The sequence below is a fragment of the Clytia hemisphaerica genome, unplaced genomic scaffold (genome assembly GCF_902728285.1).
Source record: "Clytia hemisphaerica strain Z4C2 unplaced genomic scaffold, Clytia hemisphaerica genome assembly, whole genome shotgun sequence".
In the NCBI taxonomy this organism is placed as follows: Eukaryota; Metazoa; Cnidaria; class Hydrozoa; order Leptothecata; family Clytiidae; genus Clytia; species Clytia hemisphaerica.
In genome coordinates, this window is record NW_027103727.1 from 405,759 (window position 1) to 413,535 (window position 7,777).

The 7,777-nt window shown below is 35.8% G+C and overlaps 1 pseudogene; it reads right to left on the bottom strand.

The window, feature by feature from the left end:
• Positions 1-2,429: 2,429 nt before the first annotated feature.
• LOC136804853 (uncharacterized) lies at positions 2,430-4,363 on the bottom strand (annotated as a pseudogene).
• Between the last annotated feature and the right edge of the window lie 3,414 nt (positions 4,364-7,777).

A 7,777-nucleotide genomic window follows, 5' to 3' on the forward strand; every position in this document is an offset into this window, starting at 1 on the left:
TTAAAACTTTAATGTGCGGTTTTCCAGCGGCCGAAGACCTACGCTAACGGCCGAAGACCTACAAATTTAATGTGCGATCAGTTTTCAGCGGCCGAAGACCTACACAAACGGCCGAAGACCTGCAAAACTTAGAAATTTGAGAATCTAAATCTGAGCCAGCGGACGAATACCTTTCTTTGCCGCATGAAAGTTTTTCGCACCAAACTGCCGTCCAAGCAATAAATTTATAATATTTCGAGAAATAAATTCTTTTCGTGATAAGTCACATGAAAACATAATGATACTCTTATAAACATGGAGAGGGATTTGATTGCTGATATTTTTGAGGAAATCGAATCAAAGTACGAAATTGTTACATTTTCTTGTGATGAAAATCATGAAACTGATATTGAGATAAAATGAGATATATCTTTCAGCACAGATCTCAAAAATTTTATTGAAACCTACTCAAAATACACGGGTGAAACCTTGAAAATTAGGACCCGAAAAAAGAACACTGAGAAGAGTATCTATTCGGAGCGAGTGTTTTATAGATGCTACCACGACACAAGGTACGAAAAGACAAGAGATGTCAAGTCAATATTGGAGAAGAAACCAACCAAAAGATTCAGGAATACTTTTTGTCCCTTTCAGATGTCGGTTAAGATACTTAAAAGTGATTCTAATGAACAACCAACTCCATTTAGATGTACCATAGATATAGAGCATAAACACAATCACCCCGTCAATTCTCTTCATGCTTTAAGCTTTAAATTGATTTCAGAGGAAACGCAAAATTATATAAAAAAGCTATTTGAATCTGGTATGACTCCATCACAAGCATATGCTGAGTTTCTAGGTGAATTTCGTAGGAAATGTGCTACCGAGTACCATTATGTTTTCATGTGACTTATCACGAAATCAATTTATTTCACGAAATATTAAAAATTTATTGCTTGAATGGCAGTTTGGTGCGAAAAACTTTCATGCGGCAAAGAAAGGTATTCGTCCGCTGGCTCAGATTTAGATTCTCAAATTTCTAAGTTTTGCAGGTCTTCGGCCGTTTGTGTAGGTCTTCGGCCGGTGAAAACTGATCGCACATTGAATTTGTAGGTCTTCGGCCGCTGGAAAACCACGCATTAAAGTTTTATAGGTATTCGGCCGCTAGCGTAGGTCTTCGTTCGTTGACGGAAAAAAAATCCGCCGTAGCGACAGGAAAAGTGATGAAATATAAACGCTTGGGACCACAAGAGTTTGTTCCTTTTCCTTTTGACGAAGTAAGCATAGAAAACATTAAATTTGCGTGTGTGGATTACTACAAAAATCGAATTTTAGACATAAACTCCAAGAAATGCGATGTTTTGGCGTCTCAAAACGGGCCCTCCTGTACCAAATTAGCACACGTGAAAAATTTCAAACTTATTTATATCAGATTTGTTTCGGTAGTTGGCAAGCCATTGCCAGATTCATCAGTTGTATCGCCCTCAGGATCAAATGAGAGAGATGAATCAGATTCAAAGCGTGTCATACTGCCTTCATTTAGCACCATCGCTCCCAATAGACGGAGCGTCCCGAAGCCAGGTGAACCCGTTGATTACGCCCAAAGTATATCACTCTCAGCAATGATGAAGGCTGGTTCCGGATACGGCTGGTACGAGGTAAAGGAGCCGGTGTCAATTAAGCTTTCTTCATTCGACGTAGATATTAGTAAATGGTTGTATGACGCCACAAGGCTTTTCGATATCGAAGATGTTGCATTTGCCAAAGGGGCTTTTAGAAATTTCAAGGCAACGTGCTTCAAAACAAAGAAAAAGTTTGTTGTGAAGAAATTTAAGGAGGAGTTCTTTGGGCACTTGAAGGACATAAATGAACTTCTAACAAGCAAAGAGCCTGAGAAAAGTCTTGCACTTAAGGCTGTTCAAGTACACATGCTAGCTAAAAACTTAGCATCGCAAATGCAAAGACGTGTTGAAGCAAAATGACCTGGTGAAGAATTTGGGGAGATCTTCAGATATAACAAAGCGTTTTTTGGTGTTGTGGAAGGAACCAACAAAATTGTAATGGTTGAGGAATTTGTAGAAGGCGAGTTCAAAAAGTACATCAACAATACTAGCATCGATCATTAAACCCAACATTGGTGGCAAAGGCCGAATGTCTGGCGCACTTCACGTATGAGAAATCAGAAGGAAAATTTATCCTTTTTGATATTCAGGGGTCAGACTATGTTTTATATGACCCAGAAATTGCTACTTCTGATACGGCAGTTTCAGATGGTGCTCTTAAGTTCACAATGGGTAATCTAACTGATGGAGCAATCAAGAACTTTTTGTCATCTCACGAATGCAATAGATATTGTAAACTTATTGAACTTCAAGATATAAAATAAAAACATTTAAAGTTTACAGTAGTTTTTGAAAATATTTTACATTTATGTCCAATATATACACATACTATTCATTGTTGGAACCATAAGTGTTGTCCTCCGTCTGTTCGAAATTGATTGAATATCTCAGGTTAAGATAACTTTGAACGAAATCTTCTGGTGTTACTTTCTCAGGATCGCTTAAAATTGTTTCACATAATCGCCGATCATTTTGTGAAAGAAAATCGTTTGGTACATCTAAAACGCCAGACAATCTTGCAGCCTCTTGTAGGTCTTCTAATTGTACGTCGAAACCTAAGACAAAAGGATTTTTTTAAATACAGATTCCTTTGCTTTAAACTAATATTTTAACATTGTTGCTTTATTTTTTTTGTAAATCTTTTGTTTATGATCTTATTAGCGGGCCCAAGAGTATCACTTTTGAACATCCCCTTTCCCCTGCTTCCCCAGAGTGTTTTTTACCCAAAACTTACCGCATCTTTCGAGGTCATAGTTTTCAGGAAAGTCGTAAATATGATTTGGTATGCCATCTGCCATTACAGTGTCTTTTTGAAATCGTATACGGTGTGGGTTCCATATTACGTCTTTAAATTCATCCAACAACTTTGTATTAGAGGTATCATGATAAAAGCCAAAATGTTTCTAAAATGTTAAGGTTTAAGTTAATAATTTTTTCCGCAGACTCATTTACCCTGGTTTTAAAGCTTTTATTTTTTACATATAGGTAGTTTTTATTCATTTTTTACTTAGTTCTTAGTAGGTTTTATATAGTCACGAAGCCTTTCTTTTATTTTCACTTTCTTATTTCACCTCGGCTAATAGAAGTGTGTTTCTATGCACGAAGAGTACAAAATACAAAACAGACTTTCGTCATGTTTTTTTTTGCTCCTTTTGTTGGGTAGGCTAGAAACAATCATGATGTGTTATCGTTATAACCTTTTATTTTTAGCTCTGGGCCTTCATGCCCTTGGGCCTTTTGTTATAAGATAATGAAACGCCTTATAATAAGACTCCAAATTAAAACTGAGAAATTCAAGATAACCTGTGTTTAGAATTATATGGATCGTAATGATTTTCTTCCTTTAACGATACAAGACCATCTTTGAAATATTTTTCCAATCTTTCATGGAGTTCCCTCCACCATCTTTCGATCTAAAGGAGGAAACAATTTTTTAGTCAAATTATAAACATAGGCTTAATTTACAGTTACAATTCGCTCAATTTTTTTTGCAAATTTGAGGCTCAATAAAATGGACTTTCTATAATCATGCTTATTAAAAATGAAAAATTACCTGATGCTTATAAAAAACGTGTAAATGTGCCTCATGGCTATTCTTACTTGATTGCTGGTTGATGGACCATATATTATCGAATCTCCTGGCTCTTCCAAGTCATTTTGCTTTTCACGTAAGAACGAATGAATTGTTGCCATTTAAGCTCTGGTTTAGAATTCGTAACCCATACATTCAGCCATAGTATTTTTCGGCTAGCTGTGTCAATACAGCCGTAAATGGCAACAGGAAAAGTCCAATTTTGATAACCCATGAGTTTATCATGACCATCTACTGATAGCACCCAGTTAGGGCCTTTCGTTGCAAATGGGATTTTCTTTTTCTTCTTTTTGAATGCTGGACGTCTATCTCTCAACAATTGTGGATTGGCTTCGTACATTACATCGTGCACCTGGTCTCTAGATACTTTCATATCATAGTTTTGCCTAATTTTAAGCTGCATGGCTCTGTAACCTAACTGTCTTCCAGGGCCAGCAAGCTCCAAGCCAACAACTTCACGAACATCGTCTATTGAAACATCTGAGTCAATATATCGTATGCCAAAGGCCCTTAACCGTCGATCCAGAGTTCTTAAGCTCCATGGCTATTGTGGAAAATCTCTTTTAAGAAAGTCTAAAATTTCTGTTCTTTTGAGCTTTTGATTAACATATGTGTTAAGATCGCTTTCAAGATTATTGTCATAAAGCCAATCGTTCGTATTCGTAGCCATTGCTGCGCCAGAGTAATAATCTTTTATAGCAGTTATTTATTCTCTTATTAGTTGCGCGCGTAAACGGGAAATTCCAGTACACATGGGAAAGTACCTTTCATGTGGTTTAGAGCTATGGCCAGAAAAAAGATTTCATTTTAAAAGTAAAATTGATTTCATTTTAAAAGTAAAAAAACTAGTCAAAAATTTAATTTGATATCAGAAAAATTTCATTTTAGAATTCATTTTAAGAAAAAAATGGTGGCAGCTCTCTGCCACCATAGAAGTCGTTGTTTTCTTGTACTGTATAAAACATATTCAAGTAATCAGTTCTTTTATCTGGCATTGTGTTACATATTTCTCTATTGTGAACAATTATATTCTTATATCGTATTTGATAAATTAGATATTACGTTTTTTGTATCACGTTTTTTGTATCGCGTTTTTGTTCTTTTATTTCCTTCTTTGTAACATAATTCTTATTAAAAACTAAAATGATTGGCATTATGGCAAATTACGTTTTTGCTATATACAGCACCCGACCCCGAGAATGTAGGTGAAATTTGAATCAGACCTGAAAGATATAGATTTGCATTTTAAAAGATATTAAATATTTTCAACGAAATTTTGAACTCCCAAAATCCTTTCCCAGGGGTTAGTTTCATTACTTTTGATAGATACACCAATTTTTTTGGTCCTTGAAGTTGACTCCCATTTTCGTTATAGCCCCCAGAATGTAGGTTTGGTTTTATGGCTTTAAATCTAGTAATAGTAAAATGTTGATATTTTTTCAATTGGATTAATTCTAACAGCAAATTTTAGAAATGTTTTATGCGAAAACAATATTCTAAAGAGCATTTTGTTATTCTGAAAATTGGAATTTTTCACTTTTTAACCCCCAGAATGTAGGTGAAAAGATTCGGTTGTTGAGAATGGAATTTCGGTATTCATCGGAAATTATTGTTCTCTAAGTGAAATTCATACTTTAGAAATATACGCTGACAAAAAATTAACAAATGTATTAATTTCATCGTACTACAAATGAGGAAAAGTAAAAGGAAGGACGAAACGAAGAGACAAGAAAGTTGTTTTTATTTTGTAGGTTGAAAATTTTGTGTTGAAATATGTGAATAATGTAACAACACCCCTACCTCACAGCCCCGGTGGATGTTTTTCCCACAACGGGTCCAAAAATTTCTACTTAAGTCCAAATTGGAATAGAAATTCTATTGCTCCAAACTTAGGCAAATTTTCTGATTGGGCCGGGGCCCCAACGGGTCTGGGACACGTCGTAAAAGCTCAAAATTTCAACATTAATCATCTCTCAGGTAGTACTTTCATGTTATAAAAGTACAACAAACAAGTTTTATATAATTTGACAGACTTTTTATGTCGGGTTATAAAGGCCCCCAAATTGTAGGTCAACTAACCGTTCAAACATTTTCGTCAAAATGTCTAACTCAGAACAGTAAATATTGAAATGGACTATTTTCTCCATTTCCTTAGTTCATTAGGACTAAGAAAATACCCTATTATCATAACTTAATTCCAATAGATTTCGATTTAGAGAGGATTTATTTAAAAAATGTCTCAGTTCGGGTAATATCCAATCAACTTCCATTCAGATTTTCATTGAAAAAAATTAATTCAAGTTAAAATTTTCTGTCCAGAAATAATCAGTAAGATGTAACAGTATGCTCTGAAACAAATTTTTATGAAGTTGAACTATCGTTAGGGCTACAATGCTAAAAAATGAGAAACCTACATTCTCGGGGTTTACTACATTCTCGGGGTCAGGTGCTGTACGAAAAAAATTGAGAGAAATGTCAGTTTTTATAAAAACAAGATTATAGTTTTCATTGTAGTAGAACAGGAACATTTTATATGGGACGCATTTTATTTTTTTGTTTCAATCTCTTTAATCACCAAAACAATGTGGTATAAATAATAAAAATTTGTCCTCTAGATATATCTACAAGTTTTCGTTTTTCTTAAAAATGTAAAAATGAACTCATATGGTTACTAGTTGTCCTGGAGGAGAGATTGCGCTGACCAACGGGGCCTATCCGGAGGTATGCCAGCAATCTTGCCCCTAGGATCACCATGTGGCCCCATGAGGCCGTTCAAGAATAAAGTTAAAAATCGGGCCTAATGGAAAATCTCTGGTGTGCGTAGGCGTGTAGAGCTAAAGATAGTAAAAGACACGACCTAATTGAGATAAATAGGAATTGTTTAACCAAACAAAAAATGAGGCCTTGAATGACTAAAACATATGTGAATAAAGCCTCACATCGCAATAGGAAAATCCACAAGAAAAAGCATGACGATAACTGTATAAATCGACGAAACATTTTGGGTTAAAACAAAATCTATCTAGGTATAGCAGATTCCAAAATCGTTCTGAATTTTAGCCTACAGTCTGGCTCGTGTCAGTTTTCAATGCATTCTTTCAGTTTCAAATGCTCTGTCGACTCTGGCAGAAAGCATGTGACAATACGGTTTCGCTTTCTATTCAGAATACAGTCAACGAAAATTAATTTCGTCCACTATTGAAAGCGTGCGATCGCGATTGGTGAGTGACATTATTGACATAGCATATCCACGAGTGCTGTCGTTCAGAACATCGTTCAGAACGGTAATCCATATGACTGTTCAGTTGGAGAATATTTATTGACTTTTGCCATAGAAAGCCCAAGTGTTTCAGCTTGCTCTGGGGTGAGATTTGTGCACCATCAAGAATGATCGTATGTTCTGGTAAGGGGCTGATGCCTGATATTAAATATTGTGTCTTTGTATGGTTGAATTTAAGGTTGTGGTCATAGCCATAGCGAACACAGATATCAACAAACGTTTGTAAACCACGGAGGGTAGGGCTCAATAGAATCAAATCATCAGCTAAGGCAACAACTGACGTATTAATTCCATCTGTAAGGAACGTTCCATGTTTGTGATTGCCGATTTCTGCTAGAAGATCTTCGAACGCCTTACTGACATCCAAACTGCAGATGAACAGGGGTGAACTGTTTTAGTTATAATATTTGATTGTTTCCTGCAGTAAGAGTTCTGCGTGTACTGTGGATGACTTATTGGTAAATCCAAACTGAGAAGAGTGTGAAGCTTTGAGGACAGGGCATTTCTCCAGGACGATGGTTTCTAGCAATTTGGAAAGGGTTGGCATACTGAGGGTTGGCATACTGCTGATTCCTCGGTAATTGTTGGGGTCCTTTAATGATTTTTTATTTGATTTGACAAGTGGGATAATGACCGACAGACTTAGGGATTTTGGTGCATGTTTTTCTTGGAATATTCGGTTGATAAGGTTTGTAATGTAGTGCAGGAATTCATTATTGATTGCGTAGATAAAGTGTTCACTGAGTATGTGGAAAGGGTCGGGTGATTTTTCTTTGTTCAAGCAATTGGTTGCACTTTCTACCT